Source organism: Papio anubis, chromosome 7 (genome assembly GCF_008728515.1).
Source record: "Papio anubis isolate 15944 chromosome 7, Panubis1.0, whole genome shotgun sequence".
NCBI classification, from domain to species: domain Eukaryota; kingdom Metazoa; phylum Chordata; class Mammalia; order Primates; family Cercopithecidae; genus Papio; species Papio anubis.
In genome coordinates, this window is record NC_044982.1 from 139497492 (window position 1) to 139523871 (window position 26380).

The 26380-nt window shown below is 40.4% G+C and overlaps 2 long non-coding RNA genes across 2 annotated transcripts; both read left to right on the forward strand.

Moving 5' to 3' along the window:
- The first annotated feature begins 3714 nt into the window (after window positions 1-3714).
- LOC103885804 lies at window positions 3715-18987 on the forward strand. The gene is made up of 4 exons (XR_004185172.1): window positions 3715-3789; window positions 6571-6653; window positions 17233-17377; window positions 18892-18987. It is a non-coding gene; the product is annotated as an uncharacterized LOC103885804 (long non-coding RNA).
- Window positions 18988-24470: 5483 nt separating this feature from the next.
- On the forward strand, window positions 24471-26165 carry LOC116275858. Its single transcript, XR_004185173.1, has 3 exons — window positions 24471-24488; window positions 25602-25720; window positions 26110-26165. It is a non-coding gene; the product is annotated as an uncharacterized LOC116275858 (long non-coding RNA).
- Window positions 26166-26380: the final 215 nt, after the last annotated feature.

A 26380-nucleotide genomic window follows, 5' to 3' on the forward strand; every position in this document is an offset into this window, starting at 1 on the left:
TGTAATTAATTGCGCTTATTTAATAAAACCTCCATAAAAGCCCCTAAACAATGGCAGTTTGGAAGAGCTTCCGGGTTGGTAAACACGTGGAGGTGCACATGGAGAGTGCATAGAAGCCCCCAACCCCCATACCTTCTATGAATCTCTTCCATTTGGCTGTTCCTGAATTGTATCCTTTATAATAAACCTGTAATAGCAAGTAGAGTGCTTTCCTGAGTTCTGTGAGTAATTCTAGCAAATTACTGATCCTGGGTTGCCTGGTGGGGATCGGGGATGTGGTCAGGGAAATGTCTGAGTCAGGGAGGTGTTGTTCCCTGAAAGGTAGCCTAGACATTCCATTGGCAGTTGGCATCTGAAGTAGGAGCAGTCTTATGGGATTAAGCCCTTGACCCAGGGTGTCTGCACTAACTCTGGGAATTGGTATCAGAATTGAATAGAATTGTTGGACACCCAGTTGGTGTCTGAGCTGGCTGGTGTGAGTAAAAGCCTTTTGGATTTATTGCTTGTTCTCTTTTCCTATGTGATCCTTTCTCTCTGTCTCAGATCACTCATTGTGGAAGAAATCTGATGCCACGTCTTGAGGACACTCAAGTGGCCTATGGGGAGGCGAACATGTAAGGAATTGAACCTCCTAGTAATAGTTAATGAGAAGCAAGAGGGCTCTGCCAACAGCCATGTTAATGAGCCCTTGGGGAAGTGGACCCTCCACTCCCAGCCCTGCATTCAGATGGCTGAGGTACCAACATCTTAGATTTGCCTCCTGAGAGACCTTGCACAGAACCGCTCTCAGATTCCTGACCCTCAGAAAGTATGTGAGACAGCACATGCTTGTTTTAAGCTGTAAAATTTCAGGGATATTGGTTACACAGCAGTAGATAACTATTACAGTGAGGCCAGGTGCAGTGGCTCATGCCTGTAATCCCAGCACTTTGGGAGGCTGAGGCAGGCAGATCGCGAGGTCAGGAGATCGAGACCATCCTGGCTAACACAGTGAAACCTTGTCTCTACTAAAAATACAAACAAACAAACAAACAAACAAAAAATTAGCCAGGCATGGTGGTGGTGGGCACCTGTAGTCCCAGCTACTCGGGAGGCTGAGGCAGGAGAATGGCATGAATCCGGGTGGCGGAGCTTGCAGCAAGCTGAGATCGCGACACTGCACTCCAGCAAACTATTACAGTGAATAATTCCTTATAGCTACTCCATTTTACAGGCCTTGTCATAAAATCCACCAAGGATGGATCCTGGAGTTTTAAAAGAGAAAGAATCTAACAAATTACGCTCTGGATTTCAAACATAACAAATATTGTAACTATAACATATATTGTATGTTAATGAAAATTCTGAATATTTAAAATAGTTAATTCAGTCTCATAAGGTTTCAAGTTTCAAGATGTCTCCTGGACTATTTCTTCCACAATTTTAATTGAAGCTATTAGCATATCCCTGTTTAGTTTTCTTTAAATAAGTAGCGGAAGGATACCCACTTCTACCCCTAAGAAAAGAAATAGCTCAAGACTTTCCTGGCTCTATTTTTCTCTTAAGTTTATCTGACCGGATATATTCTAGAATCTTTTTAGGAATTGCATCCTGTAATAACAATTATGTGTTAAGGACTTTCTTTAAGTAAAGTTTTAGTCCACAAACTTGGATGTGCAAGGAATGTCTCTTTTCTTTATTTTTTAAAGTCAAATTAATTTGGTTTTTGATCTCTATCCTATCAGAAAGACAAGAAACTTAATTTCAGGCACCATGAGACTGCCTCCTCTCCATCTCCCAGGGTCAGGCCATGGTCTTAGTCATTGCCAAGAGCATCACAGTGGGCCTCTGCCTCTGGTTCCTACCTGGGCCTTTCTATGCTCGTTATCTGATGCTGCAGCCTGACTTCTTCAAGACTAAGTTGGGCTGTATGCTTGCAATCGTGGGAGGAAAACAAAAGAGGGTATAAACACAATACAATGCCTCGACAAATCACTCTATCTCAGGGGGTCAGAAAATAAATTAAATGTTAGGAAAAACAGAAAAGAAGTAAGCAACATAGTGCCAGCCTTTAGGTTCTTAGACGCTCAAAAGGAAACAGAAAGAACAGAAACAACATACCAGGAAATAAAAGAGGGCATTTTAAGAAGCACCATTTAAATTGCAAGGGCTGCAGGAGTCAACAAAAGGAAGTAATTGGGGCGAGAGGGAGGGGACTTAATAATAATAATAATTATATATATTCCCTGAAATTTGTAAGGAATTTATAAAGTACAAGGGACTTTTTGCACATTCATATCTTCACCTTAGACACTCACAATGAAATTAAGTAAAATGGGGTTGGCGGGACAGATGGTAACATCTTCATATTACAGATGAGGAATTCGGACTCAGCTAGCTTTGGTGACTTGTTGAGAAAGTCAGAACCAGTTAGTCGTGGAATATAAAATTGAGCTCGGCTCTCTTCCTACCTAGTCTTTTCTCCACTCCACTCCCACACTTCAGTGACATTTGCTTTCCTAAAGGAGGTAAGTTCTAAAGCAGGATTGGAAGTTCCTATAGGGACAAAGAGAAAAGGCAACCATGAGTGGCAAGGAGTGTGAGAGGCATGAAAAACACATACGAAGAAATGGAGACAGGCAGAAAGTCCCAGCTACAGGACAGAAAAGCCAGGGTGTGGGCTTCTGAGAGATGATGCTGAGTGGTGAGTGGTGACTAAGGGAGCCATTGACATCAGATTGTAAATTCTCCCCTCCTACCCCCGATGAAGAAGTTTATCTCCTATATCTCTTTATATATGAAAAACCATAAAGAATACACCAGTATCTTCACATAGTGTATCATGTAATGAAAGCATATGCCATCTCACTTGGGCCCTTTATCAGTTAGTCACAGTGCCCAGTAGCGTTCCCACTTCTCATTCTCTGAGTTCTGTTATCCAAAGCTTATCCTCTTGCCTGGACTATAGAGACAGAGATGAAATCTTTGAGAAGTGCATCCTATCCACTTGTCATTATACCTCTGTAATTCTTAGTGATGTTCCACGTTACCTCCCACACTGACCCTGTGCAAACCAGTGCAAGAGTTTCAGGGGTAAGGGACTGTTATTTGAGCCAACTTCCTCCATCCTGCAAAGGCAGGGCTGGAGCTTAGGAGATGGTGTTTTGCATCGTTACAACTGGAACAAGATGAAAGGTCTCTGAAGGAATAATGAGATCCAGGCTTGATTCAGGACGAGAGGCCAGATGGGAACAGTAGAGCATTAGGATGTTGTGATGCTGGGGTAACCTTTCCATAATGATGTTGTGTGGCCTGAAGTTTGATGCTGAGAATCTACAGTGATTTCTGGCTTAGAAATAAGAAATTGACCAGTAAATGAAAAAAAAAAAAAAAAAAAAAAAGCCTATTTATATCCAATCTCTCCCCACCAATCCCCTCTCCCAACATTGTTATCTATTTGTATACGCAACAGTATTTTAGCAAATGAAAATTCTCAAAATTCTAATCACATCCTTATCCCAAAGCCTGGATTTAGTCAGAAAGCTTTATGGTGCTTCTGACTCAGTAGAGTTAGTTATCCTGTTTAATTGGATTGACGGTGACAATTGTAATTACCTTAGATGAGATTGCCTGTAATGTAATTATACTTCCTTCATCAGCATGAGCTGGACTTGTGGAATACATACAGATGATGCCTCCAATTACTGAGAGGTTAAGAAGAACATTATATTGCCTCACAAATCCTGTTTGTTACTGTATAGACTTGTAAAAATTATGGAAGAAACTGAAGGAATTACTCCTCTAAAGCAGGTTTGTGATCCAAATATGTTTCTGTTTCATAGAGTAAGATGACTACATTCCAGAACTATATTTTTGTTTAAATAAAAAATATATTTTAAGAACTCAGTATGGGGGGTAGCAATAGTAAATCTGATATTTTATTATTATTTTGTTTCTGCTTATTATGTACAGTGACTGCATGTAAAAGACATTTTTAAAAAGCATACAATACATAATGAAGTTTAACTTGACTTTTTCCATGATCTGAAAACTTATAGTCTCTAGAATTAACATAGGAAATAATAGGAGATAACTTTAAAATACTAGTCTTTATGAGTAGATGGACCCATAATTAATATCTAGGAAGCCAGATGCTCTACTACAATGATAGCTTTCTCTATTTTCCAATTAACACATGGAGAACTTTAAAATTTTCAATTGGAAGCCCAGCCTCTCAACAGGACACGTCTGCCAAACGTATTGCAAACACATGCAGTTTAGGAGAAAAGGCACGTACTACAAATCCACCCCAACCTTATTAGCTTTAGCATTGCTCTCATTAAAAATAGAGCTGCTTACAGGTTTTTCCTTCTGAAGCATATGAAACATAGAACTTGGAAATGTGCCCTTTTGAAAACTTATTCCTGTATTCACAAACCAGATGGTGCACATCAGATGCATTCTGATTTTCTAATGAAATAAAAAAGGATCTCTATTATGTTATTTAATATGATTAGCACATCTTCAATTGCTAATTTTTACAGATACTCCTGGAGAGTTAAACAACTTGGCGAATACTCTCCTGCTGGAGTTGGACAGGAAGGCCTCACCAAAGCTGAAAGGTTAGGGCTGTGCTGGGGGCACTTGGCTTTCTAATTCTTCCAAAATAGGCTTTGGAGAGGTGCAAGGCCTTGCCACAGCTGCTCACAAAGAAACCTTCTTCTGTCTTTGAACATCAGAGACAAAGAGTCTGCTGTATCATAAAAGGGCTGACTGGGCAAGAAAAAGATACACACACACACACTGTCTCTCTCATTCTCTCTCTCTCAATTTCTGTTAAGTCCAGTACTTAGTCAAGCAATATTCATAGCATGTTCACATCACTAACATCACCAGTAAACTCTAATTCTGAGCACCATTTGAATGTCTCACTCATGACATACAGCAAAAACTTATCTAAAACCAATAACAATTTGCTGGATTTTGCCAACAAATTGGAGAATGGTATAATGTTGTTTACCTTGGAAAAGGTTGGCTTGTCTGGTCAAAAACCTGAAAAAAGAAAAGAAGAGAGAAATGGATTGATTTTTTCTATTACTTCTGACCTTTAAAACCACAATACTGAGTTAAACATAGTTGTGGTGTGCTTATTAATTTAGTAAATCAGATTGTCATTCTCTAATTTTATGTATCTCTTGCTTGAAGTAATAATGGCTTCAGCTAAGTTGGATTCTAACCTGAATCCAATTTCTCTATTGATTTCCACTATTAGTTAGGAATATGTTCAGCTGAGGAAAAGCATCCACCAGAAGACCAGAGTAAAACACCATGGTAGGCTAGACACTGTGCTTGTGAAACATCTGTTTTTTTTGTTGTTGTTGCTGTTGTTGTTGTTAAACTTTTAAAACTGGAAGATATCTGGTCAGTTATGTCTTATTTTATCTTCTTCTACAGATAAGAGAAACATTTCTTTGGGCTGAGACAGCTGTTTCATGAAATGCAACATCATATCTCATTTTTCTTCATGAACTTCTCTCATTTAACCATTAGGCTGGAACAACATATTACCAATAGGTTCAGTCGTATAACACTCAGAACCTGGAAATAACAAGTTGGGAGTTTCAGATCCTACAAAATAAATCAGTTACTCCATCAATTCTATAATATAAGGCAAAGAATCTGAAAATTTAAGGAAGATACTTTGAACAACACTGTGCAAAAGCTATTGCTGAGTTAGGTATTCAGTTAAGCCAGACACCACGCCTGGTTCTCAGTTTGTTTTGCAAAAGCATTTATTCTACATTTTAAATATGCACATGTTCCAACTTGGGCTAGGAAGACTTAACTAAAAATAACACCACTATCACCAAGTGATGCTATGGTTGACCAATACTCCAGGATTTGAAAAAAAAATTCCCCAAATGGTACAAATTCCCCAAATGCTACAAATTCCCTGGGAACTGGAAGCTTTTCCTCTCCTTAAGGTGAAAGTCTGCTTCTCCTCTTGGTGTTTCGCCATTAAAAAAAGAAAGTATTTAGCAAACAACTAGCAGATCCATCAAAAGGTTAGGATTCTTTTATTTTAGTGCTCTTTCTTAATGGGCAAAAATTGATTGATTAGTTCACCTGGAATGTTCTTAGCCTTAGGGCAGAAAAAGAGCTTTGTATGCATTAGTGAACTGGATTTATAAAGAAAAAAAAGTCCACATTCAAGAATACAGAGAACTTCAAAAACAGAAGAAAATAGAAACAAGAAAAACAGGGTCTGGAAGCATATTAAAATTCTTGTATTCATTAAAAATCAAATGACTGTGTTTTTAGTTGTATTGAGTTATCATATGTGTACTGGATCTTTGCCTTAGCTCCAAATGTACTCGTATTATCTCTAAATCCATTTGGATAGTTTATACAGTGAACCCTGGAATCACCTTTGTTTCTCCAAACTCCATCTACTTTTTGAGGAAAAAAAAAGCTTAAGGCAGATCTTTCCCCATTAGATCTCCAACCTCTCTGTTGCTCCCTTCCCCCACTTGTTGGCGAAACTACTTTCTGGAAGAGGCTTTTCTTAGGCGAAGTTTGTTTACCTTTCAGACAAGACAAGGGGTGAAACAGAGGAGCAGCGACTTCCTTGCCATTGGTTAGAATGAAGTGAGGGGAGCTACCAGAACGCAGAGGTATTAATCTCCTGTTACTCTGATGTTACCTCAGACCCTCGTCTACTATTTATTTGGCTATACTCCCAGCACAGTGATTTACATCTTGGAGGAAGTGGTATTTAAATGTGTGTGCATGAGATTCTGTTGGGGAGTTTGTTAACAATGCAGATTCCTGAGCTCTAGCCTGCTCTATGAAATCTGCGTCCCTAGAGGATTAGCACCCAGGAATGTTCATCGATAAGCTTTTCCAGCGAGTATGATTTGGTAGGTGGTCTCACGACCACATTTTTGGAAACAGACTTAGGATGACATGAAAAGTGACGTCAGGCTGTGCTAAGTGCCAAGCCTTGAGTGGAAAGGTGTTTTAAGTCGCTATCTTATCTCAGAGTACATACTCAATAAATATTTAAATTTGAGAAACCAGTATTTAATATATAAGTAAAATCTGTTTATTATTTGCTATTGTTTATCGTTTCCACACAGATATCTGATCTGCCTTAAGCATTATTTGCCTTGGTGATCTGTCAATTACTGAAAAAGGGAGAAAGCTTAGGTGATATAAACTCTAATTAATGTGGCCCTCATATACTGTTTAAGTAAGTAATAGAATCCTTACCACTTATAGCTGGAAAGACTTTTTAAAAATGTAGCCCAAGCTTTTTAATTTTTTCAGGTGCAGACGCTTTAATGCAGAGAGATGAACTAATGTAGGAATTATTTTGTACAGGGGGGTGATCTGTAATATTAATGGGCTATTTTAACCATCAGCTTGAATAATTCAAAGGTGTCTGCTTAATTTTTGTGCTTTCCCAGCTCAGATGAAAATATCCACAAAGAGAACTATGTAAGTAAATACAAATAATCCTAATCAATCATGTACCGTCTTGGATTCCCTAGAACCAAAACACTGAAATGGACACATGACATCCTGCTGGTCCTAATTTTCCACCAATTCATGAAACACTTCATGCTTTGCTTGGGACAGCATGAACCTTTCAACCTCCAATTATATTAATATTTTGAAGGCACTGAAGTGCCCAAATATGTGACATGAAGTCCTTGAGTGTGGAATGGCCTTTTCCAATAGACACACAGTTTGCATAAATGGAAGTGAACACAATATTATCACCCCTTGAGATTTCCTGGTTTTCGAACAAAGAGGTGGTGATGCTGGATGCTTTACAGTATAATCTCCTTTTAGAGATTCTTAGTGCACAACATTATAAATTCAGAGTTATTTTGAAATAAAGAAAAATGTTACCTTTATTTCATCCATCATTTAAAAAAGTTATTTACCCTAGGAAACACTGAACAGAGTGATCATTTTTAAACTTAGTTTTTAAATTTAATTTTATTTTTTGACACATTATAATTGCATACAATTATGGGGGTACACAGTGATGTTATTTTATATATTATATATTTTATATATATATATACACACACACACACACACACGAATGATGTGGAATGATTGAAACAAGCTAATTTCATATCCATCAACTTAAATAGTTATCATTTATTCCTGCTGTCTAACTGCAACTTTCTGCCCTTTGACCGACATCTTTCTCGTTCCCCAAACTCCCCACCCCCAGCCTCCAGTAATTACTAATCTACTCTCTGCTTCTATGTGTTTTATTATTTTAGACTCCATATATAAGTAAGAACATGTAATTGTTCTCCTTACATTCTTGGTCTGTTTCACTTAACATAACGTCCTCTAGGTTCACTCATGTTGCCTCAAAAAACAGATTTTCTTCATTATTAAGGCTGTGTAGTATTCCATTGTGTATATATTTCCCTTTTTCTTTATCCATTCATCCCTGGGTTGATACTTAAGTTATTTCCACATCTTGGACACTGTAAATAATGCTGTAATGAACATGAGAGTGTAGCTATCTCTTCAAAATACTAATTTTAAGTCCTAGACTACCTACCCAGTAGTGGAATTGCTGGACCATATTGTTGTTCTGCTTTTAGTTTTTTGAGGAATCTCCACACAGTTTTCCATAATGGCTGTACTCATTTACATTTTCACCAGCAGTGTACAAAGATTTTCTTTTCTCCCATCCTTACCAATATTTGTTATCTTGCATCGTTTTTTTAATAATAGCCATTATGACAGGTGGGAAGTAATAATCTCATCATTTCCCTAATGATTACTGATGTTGAGCATTTTTTCATCTATCTGTTGCCCATTTTTAAATTGAGTTATTTATTTTTTTGCTATTGAGTTTTTGAGTTCTTACATATTTTGGATATCAACCCCTTCTCAGAGGTATTGCTTGCAAATATTTTCTCTTAACCTGTAGGTTTTCTCTTCACTCTGTTGTTTTCTTGCTATGGAGATTTTTAGTCTGATGTAATGCCTTTTGTCTATTTTTTGTTTTGTTTCTTGAGCTTTTTGGGTCAAATTAAAAAAATAACTGCCCAAACCAATGTTGCATAGTTTTCTTCTCCTATGTTTTCTTCTAGTTAGTTTTACAGTTTCAGAACTTACATTTGAGCCCTCAAACCATTTTGATTTTATTTTTGTATGTAGAGAGAGATATGGGTCTAATTTCATTCTTCTGCATGTGGATATCCAGTTTTCCCAACACTCTTTATTAAAGTCACTGTCCCTTACCGATTGTGTTCTTGGCACTTTTGTTAAAAATTAATAGATCATTGATGTGTGAGTTCATTTCTGGGTTCACTATTCTGTTCTATTGGTTGTGTCTATTTTTATGCCAGTATGATGTTATTCTATGTACTATAGCTTTGTAATATAGTTTAAAGTCAAATAGTGTGATGCCTCCAGCTTTGTTTTTCCTGCTCAAGATTGCTTTGGTTATTTGGTGTCTTTGCAATACCATCTAAATTTTAAGATTTTATTTTCTATTTCTGTGAAAAAATGGCATTGCAATATTTATAGGAATTGCTTCAAATCTGTATACTGCTTTGAGTAGTATGCACATTTTGGCAATATTAATTTTTCCAAGGCATGCAGACAGAATATATTTCCATGTATTTGTGTCTTCTCCAATTTCTTTTATCAATGTTTTATAGTTTTCATTGTAGAGATCTTTCACCTCTTTGGTTAAATGTATTCCTAGGTATTTTAGTTTTTGTAGCTATTATGAATAAAATTTTTAAATTTCTGTTGTGGATAATTTGTTGTTAGTGTATAGAAATACTACTGCTTTTTGTTTGTTGATTTTGTATCCTGCAACTTTACTGTATTTGTTTTTCAGTTCCAACAGTTTTTTTTTTGATAGGGTGTTTAGGGTTTTCTATACATAGGATCATGTCAGCAAACAGCAACAATTTCACCACTTTCTTTCTTACTTAGATGCCTTTTATTTCTTTCTCTTGCTCAATTACTCTGGCAAGGACCTCTAATATTATATTATATTGAATAGAAGTGGTTAAAGTGGGCATCTTTGTGTTGTTCCTGATCTTCAGAATTATATGCCCATAAATTGGATAACTAGAAGAAATGGGCAAACCATAGACACATACAATTTACCAACACTGAATCAAGAAAAAATTTAAAATCTAAAAATATGAATAATAAGGAGATGGAATCAATAATAAAATTTTCTCCCGTCAAAGAAAAGCCCAGGACTTGATGACTTCATGGGTGAATTCTAACAAACATTTAAAGAATAACTAATACCAATTTTTCTCAAGTGTTCCCTGAAAATTAAAGAAAAAGGAGTACTTTGGAACTCTTTTCATGAGGCCAGCATTACTCTGATACCAAAGCCAGACAAGGACATTACAATAAAAGAAAATTACAGGCCAATATCCCTGATGAATATCGATTCAAAACATCCTTAACAACAACAAGAATACTAGTAAACTGAATTCAACAGCATATTTAAAGTATGATTCACCATGATCAAGTAGAATTTATCCTAGGGATGCAAGGATGGTTCAACATATGTGAATCTATAGATGTGAAATATCATATTAGCAAAATGAAGGACAAAAACCATATGCTCATCTCGTCAGATGCAGAAAAAGCATTTGATGAAAAATTCAACCTGCTTTCATAATAAAAACTCTCAACAAACTAGGTATGGAAGGAATGTACCTCAATACAATAAAGGCCATATATAACAACCCTACAGCTGACATTAACCTCAATGGTGAAAAGTTGATTTTTTAAATAAATGTGATTTTTGTCTCTTTTTTACTGGACCATCATTTGATTCCTACTGGCAAAGCCCAAAACTTTGCAATGAAGATCACAGGGTCTTTCAACATCTGGAACCTATCTTTCTTCTCAATTAGCCCCTCACCTGGATATCTCCCAGATTCCAGCAAAACTGAACACTGCTTCCAGGATCCACCACACCACTTCAGCCTCCATGCCTTTACATGTACCATTACCCTTGCTTGGAATGCCTGTGTTCAAACTCCTCTACAAACAAATACACACATATTCTCAGACACCATTCTTCCAACCTTTTCACCTGACAAACATCTGCTCCTCCTTCAAAATCTACTCCAAACACTATTTCTGTGGGGTCTTTCTCAATCTTCCCAAACTTGGTTACTTCCTTCCTTGTGCTCCCATTTTGGTTATTTCTAACTATTCTAGAATACTCTTCAAACTATAAATTATACTTTTCTTTGTAAAGGTCCACCTCCCTCATTAGAGTGGGAGCTTCTCGGAAGCGGGTACTGCCACTTACTTAATAAACATTCAATGCCTACTCTGTTCTGGGAAGTTCATATCCTGAAGTATAGGCCCTCGAACAGTGAGTGTGAGTATCTGATAGGTACCCAATAATGGCTGATTTAGCATAAATAACTGAATGTCTCCTGCAAATTCTCTCAGTGATATAATGATTGTCATGAACTACCTGCTTACAATTTACCTGCAGGTGTCCCTGAGAAACACACATGGAGGTGACTTAGTTGTTAGTAAGGTGATGGGTATGCTAATTTCAGAAATAAGAAATCATTTTCAGAATAACTACTGGCCTTTAAAGAGCAAAAAGAAAAGGAAACAAAGGAAAAGGAGAAGGACAAGAAAACCAACCAAACCTGGGACCAGGGCAAAAGAAATGAACTTTCTCTTCTTAAAGCAAGAAATTTGTTTGTACCTAGGGAAGATGAGAATAATGAGTTCTATAGTAGTGATTTCAGTTCTGTAGATAAACAAATATTATCTTTCATAGTGTTTAAGCCTTGATAGCATCTGCCCCTCTTGCTGCACAGGAGATGGGAATTATGTTGTCTATGCACTGATGAATTAAAACTACCTCAGGCATTGTCAACTGTGATGACACTTGATACGGTTTGGATCTGTGTCCCCACCCAAATTTCATGTGAAATTGTAATCCCCAATGTTGGAGATGGGGTTCTGGCAGGAGGTGACTGGCTCATGAAGGTGGATCCTTCATGAATGGTTTAGCAACATCCACTTGGTGGTATTCTTGTGACAAGGGTTCTCATGCGATCTGCTTGTTTAAGTGTGTAGCACCGCACCCCCCTATTTCTTGCTTCCACTCCAGCCATGTGATGCGCCTATTCCCCCTTCCGCCATGATTATAAGTTTCCTGAGGCCTCCTCTGAAGTGGAACAGATGTTGGCATCATGCTTCCTGTACATCCTGTGGAATAATGAGCCAATTAAACCTCTTTTCTTTATAAATTACCCAGTCTCAGGTATTTCTTTATAGCAATGTAAAAACAGACTAACATACTACTTCACCCTGGAATAATCTTCTTCAAATTTTTAAAGAAGGGAGAATGTCTTGGTGTTTGAAGCTTTTTTTTTTTTTTCCTGATTATTTAAGTCTTTCCAGGCAATTGTCCAAACCCAAGGACTTTAGTTTAAAGTCTTCATTTTTAGAAATTTTCATGTAATTCTCTGTTTGGATTAATGGTATAGTTTTTTTTTTTTTTTTTTGAGATGGAGTTTCGCTCTGTTGCCCAGGCTGGAGTGCAGTGGTGCAATCTCTGCTCACTGCAAGCTCTGCCCCCCGGGTTCACGCCATTCTCCTGCCTCAGCCTCCCGAGTAGCTGGGACTACAGGCACCCGCCCAGCAGCTGGCTGATTTTTTTGTATTTTCAGTAGAGACGGGGTTTCACCGTGTTAGCCAGGATGGTCTCAATCTCCTGACCTTGTGATCCACCCACCTCGGCCTCCCAAAGTGCTGGGATTACAGGTGTGAGCCACCACGCCCAGCCAGATCTTTTTTTGACTAATCATGAGACAAAAAGTAATGAATGCTTCTGAAATTCCAGACCAAGTTAGAGTCAAGGACACTTCACAGAGAAGAGTGGTACTGCTGTGGCTCTCAGGAAGAGATGAAAAGGCACATCTGTCTTTGTAAGATCTGTACTGTGCCAAGACCTAGCTTTGTTTATTCCATTAGTGAATGCGTTCTGGAAGGTTATGTTCATTATGGCACTTTGTCACTAATCTGATAAGAAAAACAATTAACGTGATTGCCAACACTGTTACTTTTCATAATGAACAAAGCAATATATATGCAGTTATGATGAATAATCATTGGATGCCATGTATTATGGACTACAGTTAGAATTCATTTGTCAATTACAGAGCTACTACACAATGCAAATAAAAATTCCACAATCTTTTCATAATTTTCATGAAGGGCCCTTCTAGATGCAAATTTTTATTTATGCAATTTTCATAGGATGCAATTTGACATGGTCTCCGTCTCTAAACCAAGGGGTTTGTTGTAAACACTCTATTTAGCTTGCAAATACAGTTAAATGACTAATCACAGAAACTCACTCCATGATCATTGACAAAAATGGCCACACCTAACACAACTGAAGTTAACACTGAGGAAAATGGGTCTGCCTCTCACCCACACCCAGGCAATCAATCACAGCAAAATGAACTAAATATGACTGTTTTCTAGGATGAGATACAATTAATTTGTGCAGTCTGAGTCAGAAAAATTCATATGTTAGGTACTGTTTTCCCACATTAAATACAGTAGTATGCTACAAAGGGAAACGTGGAAGGACTGGTTCACAAAGACAGAGTAAGGCATTCTCTAAGTATGTTTAGATGAGATGTTTGAACTATTTTTCACATTTTTCTTCCCTTCTCTTGTGGCCTACGAAATATGAAGACATTGATTTTAATGAAATGTACTTATGAAACAGTGATCATATTTTCCCAGCTTCCATTACGTTGATTTCAGAAATAACATCTAGTTCGCTGACTGCTGGAGACCTAGATTAGGGCTGGAAAACTCAGGAAATGTCAACAAGAATGCCACTGACAGCAGGAAACAACCGCTCCCCCAGGATTTCACTCTCATTCCCCTTTCCAAAATTTATCATTTAACAATGACAGATGTTGGGGTCTTGTGGTGTATGTTATCGTAGTTAGCTCTCTCCCCCATTCTTCACTGTGGCTCTTTCCAAACATCACTCTCCCCAAGCTCTCTCTCCTACCACACTTCTTTCTTACCAGTGTCAGCACATAACTTTGCTTCTTCAGACACAGAGACACTAGATGCCAGTACATGAGAATTCTCTCAACATCCTGAAGCTGCTGTACCCACTCCCATATGTCACTCTCCATCCACACATTTGCTGTGTCTCTATCCATCCTCATCTGCTTCTCTCCTGATACAATGAAACAGGTGTTTTTCCTGCAGTCTCGGGCTTAAACCACTAATTAAATTCTGGAGCCTATCCTCTCATAGCCCCTCTCTCACTGTGTAACTTTTGAGGTTAGGTCAATGGAGTCTTGTTCCTTCCACTTGGGTCTCCTGGAACACTTGCCCTGGGGGAAGCTAGCTGCCACGTAAAAAAGTCCAACACACCTGGTCACGTGGAAAGGCTGCAAGAAGCAAGAGAACAATGTCCAGCCAGGCCCCAGGAGTTCCTATCATCCACGACGAAGCACCTGTCATATGGAGAAGCCTCTGGACACATAGCCCTATAGAACCTTCAATTGTGCTACTGGGTTGGATGTTTGTGTTCCTCCAAATTTAATGTTGAAACTGAATCCCCAATCCAACAATATTAAGAGACGGGGCCTTCAGGAGATAAGTAGGTTATGAGAGCTCCATGTCATGAATGGGGTTAGTGCCCTGATATAGTAAAAGAACAAGAGGGAGTCTGTTAGTCACTTTTGCCCTTGCTTTCCTCCCACCTCACGAGGATGCAGCAACACAGTGCCATTTATGAAGCAGGGAGAAAGTCCTCACCTGCACCTGTTGGTACCTTGACCTTGAACTTCTCTACATCTACAACTGTGAGAAATAAATTTCTATTGCTTATGGATTACCCGGCCTAAGGGCTTTTGTTATAGCACCAGGAATGGACTAAGAATTTAAATCCAGCCCAAGTCAAGATCTGACTGCAATTGTATGAGAGATTCTGTACTAGTCCCCTAGGGATTCCATATCAAGTACCACAAACTGGGTGGCTCACAAAGAAGAAATTTATTTCCTCACAGTTTCTGAGGTGAGAAGTCCGAAATCAAGGTGTTGGCAGGGCCACGCTCCCTCTGAAGTCTGGGTAGAATCCTTCCTTTGCCTTTTCCTAGTTTCTGGTGGTGGCCATCGATCCTTGGTATTCCTTGGACTACAGTGGCATCGGTCTGAGCTCTGCCTCTGTCATCACATGGCATTCTTTCTATGTGTCTCCTTCCTCTTCTTACCAGGATGCCAGTCATATGGTATTTACAGCCCATCATACTCCATTATGACTTCACATTAGATAATTCTATCTACAAAGATCCTATTTCTTTTTTATGTATTAATTTATTATTTATTTTTTATTATACTTTAAGTTCTAGGGTACATGTGCACAACTTGCAGGTTTGATACGTAGGCATGCATGTGCCAAGTTGGTTTGCTGCACTCATCAACTCATCATTTACATTAGGTATTTCTCCTAAAGCTATCCCTTCCCCAGCCCCCCACTCCCTGACAGGCCCTGGTGTGTGATGTTCCCTGCCCTGCGTCCAAGTGATCTCATTTTTCAACTCCCGCCTATGAGTGAAAACATGTGGTGTTTGGTGTTCTGTCCTTGTGATAGTTTGCTGAGAATGATGGTTTCCAGCTTCATCCATGTCCCTGAAAAGGACATGAACTCATCCTTTTTTATGGCTGCATAGTATTCCATGGCATATATGTGCCACATTTTCTTAATCCAGTCTATCATTGATGGATATTTGGGTTGGTTCCAAGTCTTTGCTATTGTGAATAGTGCTGTAATAAACATACATGTGCATGTGTACAGAGACCCTATTTCTAAATAAGGCCAAATTCTGAGGCAACGGGGGTTAGGACTTCAACATATCTTTTGGAGGAAAACAATTCAGCCCAAAACAGACCCCAATCTACAACCATCTAACTGAACCCAATCAACCCATGAAACTCTAAAAGATAATAATAAATGGAGGTTTTAAGCCACTAAGTTTTAGGGTGGATTGTCCCATAGCTATAGATAACCAAAACGCCTTTCTTTACTCAAATCTACTCAACCTACTACAGTCTGGCTTTTGCCAACATACTCTACTGACACTACTCTCGTTAGGCCACCAGTGACTGTCTTGGTGTTCAATCCAGTGGATGAGTTGCTGTTCTACAGGGATCCCTCTACCTCTGTGCCTTCCTAAAGTCCACTGAAATGACCAAGGAAATATGTATGCAAGAATAAATTCACTAAATCCCTACAAAGCAAAGAAGGTGGACATCAGCAGACCGGAAACTTGGAGTATTTTTTAAAGATGGAAAGTGGGTAGGATTGGATGGAAAGAGGAAGAGAAACATGGTCAAGGAGCCCATGGCTCAGCAGGCCAAGGAGAGGACCACTGGGAGGGCAAGCACTTGCTTTGTCAGTAGGGTCCAGGGGAGAGCCCACACTCAGAGTCAGCAGGGGCTGGAGCAGGATCAGGAGGCTCTGCCAGAGTCAGAGCCAGGCTCTCTGGTTCTGCCCCATCTCCCTGACCATGCAGAGCGTGGGGGAGACATGCCCCCTTACCTACATTTGTTAGAAAAAAATAGCACCATATCTGGGAAGAAACATGAAAGTATTTCCTATCCATGTACCCCTTCTTGCCACCACAATGGAGGTGGTATGGTGGGAGTGGTGCCCTCTGCTGTCTAGCCATGCACACACCCTGAAGGAAGCCTGCTGGGAGGTGACCCTCATGTGACTCAGCCGGCATATCCACTCATGGTTTAACCACTCACAGTGGAGGGCTGCTTAGAACATGAAACACCTTTCATTTAGTGTTTCTCAACCTCAGTACTATTGACACTTGGTGCTGGATAATCCTTATTGTGGGGGTCTGTTCTGTGCACCGTAGGATGTTTAGCAACATCCTTAGCTTCTACCCATTAGATGCCATTAGCATGCACCCTCCCCACTGTGACAGATGTGGCAACCAAAAACGTCTCCAGGTATTGCCAAGTGTGCCCCTGGCAAAGAAACTGCCCCTGATTGCGAACCACTGCTTTTCATTCATGACTGACAAACCCTCTCTTTGGCTCTTTGCTTATTACTAAGGCACTACAAAACTCAGTCCTCTAGGAAATACTAGTCATGTCTACATGTAACTGCCTTCTAAACCCCTACTCCCACTCTCTAAATTCTTCCAGGGACTTTACTTTTTCCTTCACAGACGGAGCCACAATGGAGACTCACACTTTGAGACAACATCCAGATGGCTGGTCTTCAAACTGCAATTGCAAATGCCTGCAAGGGAGGCTCTCTGTAGCTCAAATTCGTGATTTGTGGTTTCAGGTATATCCAGTTCTTGTGCTAATTCAAAACTTTTCTCTGAGTAGTGACTCTTTTTGTACAGAGTCTGAGGAGCACGGCTTACAAAAGAGGAAAGGCAGGAGCGGGCAGCTGAAAGGCTAATACCAGGGATTCAACTTTGCTGAAGTCAGTCTAATCTACTCTCTAAAGGATAGAGGTAGAACAGGCTAAAATTCTGCCCCCTAGACAAATGGCCTTGCTGGAGTTTCACTGAAGTTAATTACCCCTCTGAAAAGGCAATGTCTCTGCAGAGGAAGGATAGTGGGGCAGGAAATCTTGGAGAGTGAGAGGACAGACATGACTGGGGTCATGGCTGGAGTCCTTTGTGGGATCCTTTGGGCTGGCCAACTCTCATTAGAGGGACTAGGAGTGTATATGGGATAGGGCGTGGGAGGGAGCCAGAGAGAAGAGGCCCTTTCTGCTCAGTCTTTTTATGAGTGTCAGGGGAATTTCTTCATTAGTTAGGCATCCAGTTATCTTTCCTCCGTGTTTTCCTATAGAAGTAGCTGCACACATGCAACTTCTCAGCTACTCTTTTCAGAGAGATGGCAACTGTCTGAATAAACCAATGTTCCCATCTCAACTCTCATTTAGCTACAACAGTGAGCTCACCTGACAATGCAAATGGAGAAAGGGGAGGAGATTCAGGCATTCTAGTATTTACTGAAATCCAAAATGTCAAAGTGACATCTCAATAAAAAAGAAAGAAAGAAAGGAAGAAAGAAAAAGGAAAAAATGTTTTTATTGCTCCAGCAATCAGTAAACTGTAGCCCTGATACCTGTTTTTATAAATAGAGTTTTACTGGAACACCACTATATTCATATAGTCTATGGCTGCTTACAAAGACAAGGTAGATTAGCTGTGATAAAGAATGTATGGCCCTCACAGCTTACAATATTGACTAGGTTGTTCTTTAGAGAAAACGTTTGCCAGCCCTGGCTTCGGATCACTGAAGGCAGAATTTATTTTGCACCATATGTAGTGGACTTGTTTTTCTTATCTGTGCTATAGCTAACCCTAAAGAAACTGTAAAGGTTTCAACAAAAGACTGACAGTTGTAGAAGATATGTATAGATTCAGGGCTTCTTTATTTTCCAACGAATCATGCTCTTCAGAGAGGTCTGAAATGCTGTGGGACCAGAGACTAGTTTGGACCCTCCAGTCAGCAGAAATGTAAGATGGAGCCACGGCACACAAGACAAGGGACTATCTGAATGGAAGAAGTGTAGAGGAGGTGATGAGACCACTTTGAAACCCAGGACAGAGCCATGACGGGTGGGGTGAGGTAGGGCAGAGGGGGCCTTGCATGGCCCTCCTGCACTCCCAGCCAGCCTGCCTCCTTCAGCTTTGCTCCTCCCATGCCGGGGAAGCTCCTCCAGCCCCAGGAAGAGGCTTCCTCCAGTGGGTTGGGCCCATCAATGAATGCTGAAGCTCCTTCTTCCCGTCCGCTGCTCCTATACTACAATAACTCTTCTCTCTCTTTCCCCAAACCCAGACTCCCTGGAGACTTCAGCCTCTAGCCTACCCTTTGGCAGCCTTCCCAGCCCACTGGAAACCCCCTGGGGAGAAGAGAGCTGAAGACAAACACAGGAAGGTCTTGTAAAAAAAAAAAAAAAAAAAAAAAAACCTGTCAAATTTCATTTTGAAAATCTTACCTTACATTTAAAAACAGTTCTAGCAAAAAATAAGTAGCAAAACAGTTTTTTTTTTTTTTTTTTATCAGATGGACGGCTGCAGGGTGGGGTCGGGGGTGGAACTTGTGAATACGTTCTACAGGATTTTTCCTCGAAGACAATTCATTTAATTCCACAAATCACTGTTACTATGAGCCAGCTGTTGGGGCTTGAGGGGCACTTTACTCATAGAACTCCATTGTAAAATGCTGTTGGTTTCCCAAAGTAAAATCTTCTGTATACAATGATAGGATATGAGACCATTTGGATAATGTAACCACCATTTATTTGCATTTTTGTAATACATCATAGCAAACAAAGCACTATGAAAGAGAGGACCATATTTGGTCTTTCTAGTCAATCTAAGAAGTAGATAAAAAGTTACAGCTCTGTAAAAATAAGTTAATTAAGGCTCACTGAAGTTAGCTGCCTTGCCCAACCAAGACTGCCCTACAGTACAAAAAAGACATGAAGCAAGACCACGATTTCTGAGTTCTTGGCATTTTCCCTGGCATCCTTGATGTATCTTCTAAATTACAGTGCTGGCTGTCATCTTCCAATAGGCCCCTATCACCTCTTGTAGGAAGTCCCTAAATTCCACTGCCCGCGAAGCACTGTTTGTACACTAAATAAGGGATACATCACGAAAACACATCTAAGAGGCCATCATAAATAGCATGTAATGGAACTCATTTAAAAGGCACTTTTTGTCATTTTTATACATAATAAATATTAAAAGTATCTATTATTATTTAAGTGTAGAAAGACTTGCTCATTTTAAAAGGCTGAGAAACAGCAAATTAACGGGTTTATTGAAGTGAGTATTACAGAATTTGAAGGAACCATAGTGGTCTTGGGTACGAATGTAACCCCGAACAAATGGTCCCCCCCCCCCCCCCGTCCCATCCCTCCTTTAAAAAGCCAGTTAATCATAATAACTCTTTGGAGAGAGGCTGTGTGTCTGCGCCTGATGGTTAGGGCTGCAGGCTGGCGCCAGACAAATCTGAGCAAGTTTCTAAACTTTTCTCAACGCGAGCTTTGGCATATATAAAGCAGTACTTGCTTATGGGGTTGCTGTAGGAATTGAAAAGGATAATGCATTTTAAAAAATTACTTAGCCCAGTGCATAGCACATAGTAAATGAGGGAACATTTTTTGTTATTGTTATCAATAATATTATTGACATAAATAATGTGTTTGGCCTTGCCCCCAGATCAGTCAGTACTCTCCTAATTTCTGTGAAAAGATGCTGCTTGGCTGAGCTATTGGAGGCCTGCAGAAACTTGTTATGGAAAAGGTGGCCTGTCTTTCTCTTATTTCTTGCTACACAGTGTCCTTGCCTCTATTAAGCTAGCACCAAGCCCCAGGCAATATTACCTTTTCAAGAAGAGGATAGGCTCCCACATTGGGGCTGTCAGAGAGAATTTGGGACATGAGAGCCGTTTAAATAAATCAGACCTGACAAATCTGATTTACAGATTAAAATAATGTTGTGATACTTACCAACAGTATATATAGCAAGTTAAGACACCACCGACAGGCAGACATTGATTGCCTATTTTAATCAACTGGTATAATTTAGGTACCACTAGAAGCAAAATGCTTAGGAAAGGTAAATCTGATCATATATAATTTCCATGTTGATGCATTTAAATGTCAAGTAAGACCTTTGTGCAGGGTTTGTTACAAGGTGACACATCTGCTGTATTATGTGAGGTCACATCAGGTTTCATTTGGATGTTGGGAGAAGATCTGACTTGACATAAACAGATGCCAAACAAAGCATTAAAGCAATTTCACCAGTGCTTTTGTATTAAGATAGGCAGAGACAATGGAGACCTGCTGCCTGCACACATTCCCTAAATCTCTGATGCCTGTGGGGCCTTATCAATATCGCTTTCTCAATATCCCCAACATTTCTGAGTAGAATCAAGAGTCACAGCCTTGAAAGAAACTTCAGTAAGTCACTTGGTCTAGAAACCCTGGAGCAAGGTGACTGCTTAAGACTAGCATGGTCTGGTTTTCCAAACTCATCTGTTGAATGAATACATGCATGAATGAAAAAATTATCTTCACCTTCCATCCCCAGAAGGCTGCTTTGCTCTGGGGGTATGAGAGGAAATGGAGAGTCTAGAGAGGCCCCAGGGGTTTAAAGCCCCATCCATTCATTCATTTTTTATTTGTACCCTGCCTACTTCTAAAACAGATTTAAGGCAGTTTCCAACAAAAGATACCACAAATAAAGAGCCTTATTATCAATCATCCCTTGCAGGGTGTTATTATCACTTTCATGATCATCAAACACAAGTATTAAATGGCTATTTGCATGCGATGCTATGCCAGGGGCTGAATAAATCAGGCAGAGCCAGGTTCTGACCTCCGTAAATTTCCATCCATTCAATTTGCATTCATTCACTCTTCCCCCACCCCCCTCCAGCCCCGAGATGGAGTTTTGCTCTTGTTCCCCAGGCTGGAGTACAATGGCATGATCTCGGCTCACTGCAACCTCCACCTCTTGGGTTCAGGCGATTCTCCTGCCTCAACCTCCTGAGCAGCTGGGATTACAGGCGTCTGCCACCATGCCTGGCTAATTTTTGCATTTTTAGTAGAGATAGGGTTTCACCATGTTGGTAAGGCTGGTCTCAAACTCCTGACCTCAGGTGATCCATTCGCCCCAGCCTCCCAAAGTGCTGGGGTTACTTTGGCAAATATTTATTCAGCACACTACACATGAAAGCTCTGTTAGGGAGTGTGGGGGGCAAACATGCATCACATGTGGATCTTGCGCTGCCCCCAATAAGTTTACAGACTACTGCAGAGGGCCGGGCAAGGGCAGGTGATAACGATGTGTGTGTGGATAAGCCATAGATGGGATCCGTGCTGTGAGCTGGTTGCAGTGGGAGAAGGACAGAGGAGACTGCACTTGCTCATTGTGTCCGAAAGACATCCAGTCTAAAGTAGATCAGGATGCAGGCAAAGCCGTGAAGAAGAAGAACCCGACTCTCCCAGTAACCTCTTTGACCTCCAGCTACTCTCTGCCTTCTTTCTCCCCTGCTCTCCTCCCAAGCTCTAATGCTGTCACAGCTGCCACGCTTCCCCTTTCCCGAAGACTACTTGTAGGCCACCATGGCCACATGTCCCGGAATACACATTCCCATTCCTATCCGTGTCCGCTCTCTGTGGGCCATCACTGACAGCCAGGATATGGAGCCCTGGTTTAAAATAAGGTACAAATAACTAGTCATTGTTTATTGCCAAGCCATTCCTAGGAGCGACTAATTTTAAAAGACAGCTATGTCTGGGCACAAAGGAAGCAATCCTGATAAAATACGTGGCTCCTGGAGACCACTTGTTGGGGTGAGGGCTTTGTGGTTGCCTTCAAATCCAAGACCCAAACAACTTCCAGCCCTGACTACCTAGAAGGCACGGAATCCCCAGAGAACATCCTTGAATGGTCCCATGAGCAGAAGATGCCCCTTGCTCTGAGGCCAGACTCTAAGGAGCAGAAAGAACCTCTTCAGCTACAGTCCTTCATTCCTTGGAGCAGTAGTTTTTGAACGTTAGTTTTTATAAAAATCACTGGGGAAGCTTGGAAAACTGCAGATTCCAAGGCACCATCCTAGAAACTCAGTTTCTACAAAAGGTCTAGAGTGGGCCGTGGAACTCACATGTTTAACAAACATCATAGCTACCTCTGCTGCATTGGACTTAGGGCCATCCTTGGGATATATGGCCAAAGGGATGTACATCCTAGGAGGAGGTCCAGAGGGCACATCTTGGGTCTTTCTTCTTCATAGATTAATTCCTAGCACTGAGAATAGTGCACAGCTATCATGAGCTATCCAGTAAATATGTGCTGATTTGATGAATGAGTGAATGTGGGCTTGCCCTGCTTCCTGGAATCCTGTGGGAGTGGAGGGCTTAGTAGTATTTTGTGGCAAATGGTATAGCTTTGTAAAAGGCATAAAGGTCTACGTGAAAGATTCAGGATTATGCAGATGTGGAATGAGGCAGTGGAGAACAAGTCTGTAGCTGAGGGTAGGAATCACTTACGGATCTTGTGCTGCCCTGGAGAGGCTTGCAGGCTGAGGGTGGGGGTGGGATTGGGAAGACATGCTTTGAAGCTCAGCCTGAGAATCACAGACCTGTTCAGTACCTCACCACTTATCGTCTCCTCCCCAGTCTTCTAGAGACAAGAGACATGGAGGGCTGCAGGCAGGACTGTAGGACTGAGGAGGAGCAAACGACGTGTAAGCTCAGGGCTGTGGGTGGGGCACACAGGGCCACCTGCTCCAGACCCTCACAGGACACCCAGCAGCCTCTTCACACCACACCCTACACGCAGCTGCCTCTTTTGCTTAGTGTAGAGCAGAACCCCAAATAGCCTGCTTTTTGCCAAGGCATTTACCCTGTGACATTTAGCCTATTGTCAAGTTAAATTTATTCTTGTCTTCCGACTGGCTTTGATAAAGAACAAGTGTCAATCCATCTAAGAAAAGAAATTCCACAACTTCTTTCAGTTGTGGGACTCATTGTGCGGCCTTGTAATCCACTGTCAAGGGATTCTCATGCCTCGTGTCTCATGTCAGTTAGTGGGAAAGCGTGGAGCACTCTGGACATTCACTGACTTCATCACTGCACTCCTCAGAAGCCCTCCTCATGGGTGGTAGGTCTGGGCACCGGCAGTTGCTTAAGCAAGACTGGCTGTCTTACAAATCTTGCTAGCACCTCTGATGGCTCAGTTGGCATTTATCTGGCCAATTTTTCTCTCACCAGTGGAATGAAACAGGACATTGGACATGGCCTGATTAAACTGGACTTCTGTCCAGTATCATCATGATTTTAATGGATCCAGAATCTGTTTTGGGACAATCTGGGAAAATTTCCCCATCGATATCCTCTTTCCCAGAGTTCAAATGAAGGACTCATCTAGGAATGGCTGCATGTGTATATCTGTTCCCATGAGGAAAGATATGAGACCTAGAATCTGGCTGGAGACATGACCTTGGGCATGAATTGTACACTCTGTAGACCTCAGATGTTCATTTGTAAATAGAGCAGGTGCTTCGATCAGTAGTGGAAAAAGTCCTCCAATGGCTTCTCATCACACTTAATCTAAAATTCCTATGACCTATAATGTTCTGCTGTATCTATATGAGTTGAAACTCAGTTACTGTTCTCACCCCCCTGTTCTTTGCTCTGGTCCTCTTTGTTCCTCTAACACTTGAAGCTTATTCCTGTTTTAAGACCTTTGCATCCCTTGCCCCCACAAATCCCACCACCACTCCTCCTAGAATGCTCTTACCTACATTTTTGCATGACTGGCTCCTTCTTGTTATTCAGGTGTCAGTTTAAATGTGACCTCAGAGAGGTCTCCTTGGCTACCGTATCTAAAGGAGGACCTCCCCACTCCATCCAGGTACTTTCAACTATGTTCCCTGATTTACTTTTCTCAAACTATTTCCCATTACCTGGAGTTATCTTGTTTATTTGGGAGTTTGCTTGTTTATATGTAGTTCTGCTATAACGTGACATATGTGTTCCTAAAAATCACTATGTCACATGAAACTGTACTATGTAAACCAGAGGACTTAAGGGGAAAATGGGGTTGGGGGCCCAACATGCAAAAACTTCATCAGGGGCACGTTATGAGAAAAGATGGCAACAATAAAAATGATAGCACAGTTTTATATATGTTAAGTGATCAAGATACACGTAAATACTACCGTACCCTGAAAAAGATCTGAAGTTTGCTTGTGGGGGCAGGGATGGGTTGCAGCCTGTCAGTGATTGTAATGTGACAGAACAAGGATTATGTGAAAATGGATCAACAGTTGTAATGCCAGATGTAGATGGATGTGGCTCATAGTAACGTGGAGAACGGAGGAAGCTGGTAGATCCTTAAGCATGTCCACTCTGTATATTCCTATGTGACTCAGGTCAGCTGGGTGCAGTTTTCTACCTTGCAGTGTTTCTCATGGACAAATCATGCATAAGCAAACACAAAATTCACATTACACCCAAATTGTTCCCTAATACATTGCATTGGAACAAATTCATGTTTTCAAAGCAAGCATTACAGGGGATCTGATAGCATTTGTTTGCTCCACTCACTTGAATTTAAGCTCCATAAGATCAGGTAACTTCTGTTTTACTCATTTCCATATTCCCAGCACCTAAGCAGCCTGGTGTATAGTGGACTTTTAATCAATAATTGTTGAATAAATGAATGAATGTTTTTTTTTGTTTTTTCAACATGCTTCTCTTTGCACATGGTAGTGATACACTTTCAATGGCTATAGTAATCTTTATAGGTGTGGTAGTTGCTTTTGGTGAGTGAGAGGTAATAGAACACAAAGGGTTTCAACATTACTGTGCTTGTGAAGACAACCACAAAAATGAAAAAACAAAACAAATCTATTGCAGGTGATTCAGCTATCTACCTAGGTCCTTCCATCTTGATAGCCATGGGAGAAGGTCTCTAACTGTGTTCATTACAAAAACATGATTTTGACTATCGATTGCTTTGCAGAGTTCGTGGAAAACCACGGATGCCAGTATAACCTGGAAACCCTACATGGAGCACAGTGCTGTGTGGAAAGGCTTTTGCAGCTCATCCCATTAAGAAGAAAAGGAACCTCAAGTCTAAATGTAAGCAGGCAAGTTTGTCTGGGGAATGCTCGCTCCTGTCCCTCTTCTCCATGTAAGTGTGTCTCAGACCTAAAGTTTAATCAATCCCTACTAACTCAGAGAACAGAATTAGAAGCAGCTTTGAAAGGTCATCCCAGACAGGTGGGTTATGTCATATTCTTAAAGAGTTTGAAAATTGTTTAAATTTCAGAGAAATTTTCTAGCACTACTATGTAAAAGGTCAGATCAGAAAGTCCCCAAAGAGCTCAGGAATGCTCTTTCCTTTAAATTTTCTGATTTAAATTCTGAACCTTAGAAAATGTGTCTGAAAATGCAAATGTTGTGGTTGAGTAGCTTTAGTTTATCAGGCAAAATAGGGAATATTTTGTGATGATTCTTTACTTCCTCAGTAACTGCTCAATCTTATGGAGAGTTGAGTGGAGTGGCAAAGTAATTACATGGTGAGTACCATATATTTACGATTATTTATGTTTTCTAGATTGGAGTACAGGATAATTATTTTTGGTCTTATTAAGTGCAAATTACCGAGTAGTCTTCAGGAACATGTAATTACTATGTACTGTAGTCACATGCCACTTACCAAGCAAAATGAATGCAGTGAAAATTTTATTTAATACAAGCAAAATGATGCATATGGTTTTATGAAGCAAAGTACGGAGG